General features: G+C 37.0%; 1 protein-coding gene across 3 annotated transcripts in view; it reads left to right on the forward strand.

Annotated features, from left to right (window-relative positions):
- The window catches only part of LOC107477696 (pentatricopeptide repeat-containing protein At2g41080-like), a 2,989-nt gene extending 2,564 nt beyond the window's left edge, over positions 1-425 (forward strand). Inside the window, exons 3-4 of one of the 3 annotated variants that reach the window (XM_052258680.1) lie at positions 9-145; positions 240-425. The gene's annotated coding sequence lies outside the window, so the exon portion shown is untranslated. Of the gene's footprint in view, positions 1-8 lie in introns of all 3 variants that reach the window. The other 2 variants (XM_052258681.1, XM_052258682.1) reach the window with 2 other exon arrangements.
- Positions 426-2,067: the final 1,642 nt, after the last annotated feature.

A 2,067-nucleotide genomic window follows, 5' to 3' on the forward strand; every position in this document is an offset into this window, starting at 1 on the left:
TCTCAAAGGTAGTTTGCAAGGAAAAAGGCATTGGTACATAAAGTGGTTTTTTTCTATAAAAAGCTATAATTGCATTCCACCACCAATGGAAGAGTTGCATGTTACACATGGCTAAAGGCTTATATGTATGTGAAGCAGAGAGTAGGTTGGTCTGAATATTATTTATGGTTTATTTGAATTTCATGGCTGGTAGGTTCTTGTTTCAGGTTCTAACACAATGCTATATCAAACTCTCACAGATGTTTCCACTGTCATCAAAAATCAAAACAAGAAAAGCATCACTTAGCATTAGTGAATGATATTGCATTCAGTCCAATGTATGTGACTTCTTGTTTATAAGTTGCTATTTTGGATTAGGAAACTAACTTTGGTTAATTTAACTTCTGTTTTAGGATGACAGGTGCTTTCGTCACCGGTGATAATGAAGGTGACGTTACCATATGGGATGCTATAAATAGAAAAATTTTAGTTGAGGTATTTACCTAATTATGTTTTCCATTTGTATCTAATTAATATTAATATTAGAGCATTGTAATCAATTCATAGCTTTTTCTTGAGGGTGTTTGGATGCACATGTTTCTCTTGCCTTAATCCTAATTCTTCAACCAAATTTGACTATAAATCTCATCTTTCTGTCTTTCTTGGTTATGCACCAAATCACAAGGGGTGCTTAACTCGGCAAGGCAAAATCCTTATTACTCGACACATTTTATTTGATGTAACCAGGTTCCCTTACTCCGCTCTTTTTCCTAATTCCACCCCATCTAAGCCTCAGCAACAATTCCCTCATACACACCTTGTTTTACCACTTCATCCTACCCCATCTATTCCTCCATCACCTTCTGTTGACATATCACCTCACACTTCATCACAATTTTCTTCCCATAGTCCTACTCAAACTGATTCTAATCCTTCTTCTGATGTGCCCATCTCTGATCCTACCCCTCCTCCTTTTACACCATGTACACCATCTACTTCTACACCAAGTAACCCCACTCAACCTCATCAAATTATTCACCCTTAGTATTCCAATGCAAGGGATTGAAATCCAGTTTGGAAAAACTACTCTTTCACTCAACACTCATCCAATTCAAACCCGTTCAAAATCAGGAATTGCCTAGTGTTGAGGTGCCCAAGTAGTGTTGTGTCCTTATCATACAATCACGAGGGACAACTTATCGCTGTAGCATCTAGCCATACATACAAAGCAGCAAAGAGAACGTGAGTAGTTCTTATTTTTATATCTTTTATGAATTTTGTCAAAGTGAATTTTCAACTTGTGTTATCAATGAATAACAATGAAGATCCCACTTCCTATCTTTTACTCATGAGATATAGCTTTTGCTGGCCCGCATGATTAAAGGAACATAGTAATTAAAATTTGGTTATGGTGACTCTGCTGTCTTACATTTTTATCCATTTTCAAATTCAAACCTCATGCATTTTCATTCTAAATTACTGTGGCATTTAAATAATGTAATCTGGCTACAGTTGGGCGAGTAGAAGTCTCTGCTAGCTGCGGTTGTGCCACATTGAAATGAGTTAATAACTTTTTTTTTATTTATAAACCTAAAAATGATGTCTTCATTAACTATTATGGAAGCTGAGCATGAAAGTATTTGGCTTTTGACTAAAATATTTATTAGCATCTTTGATATTGACAGAGAAGGGCCTCATGGGATATTCATCCATAAAATGGACAACGTTGATATTGGATCAGTTTCTGCTGGTAGTAAAAGTTAGGGCCATGGCTCTGGCATATAGAAATGTGTTGTTGACTTGTTGTAGTGCAGTAGGTGACAAGTGGTGGTAGAGGTAACAATTTCTGGAAGGTTATAGGTTGTATAGCCTTGTAGGCTTATATGGGGAAAGATGTTTTGCAAGAGATGACTCCTACACATTTATATAGATGAGATGTTTTGGCTTTTGGGGGAGGAGAAACTTCGTTTGAGGATGAGAGGGAGAGCTCGAGGAAGACCCCATCTCTTTCTCTCATTTTTTTTAAACAACACAAAACGACGTCGTTTCATTAAAACCGGCGGGTCCTGATTTGGTCCGATCAGCCAG

This window comes from Arachis duranensis, chromosome 3 (assembly GCF_000817695.3).
Source record: "Arachis duranensis cultivar V14167 chromosome 3, aradu.V14167.gnm2.J7QH, whole genome shotgun sequence".
NCBI lineage: Eukaryota > Viridiplantae > Streptophyta > Magnoliopsida > Fabales > Fabaceae > Arachis > Arachis duranensis.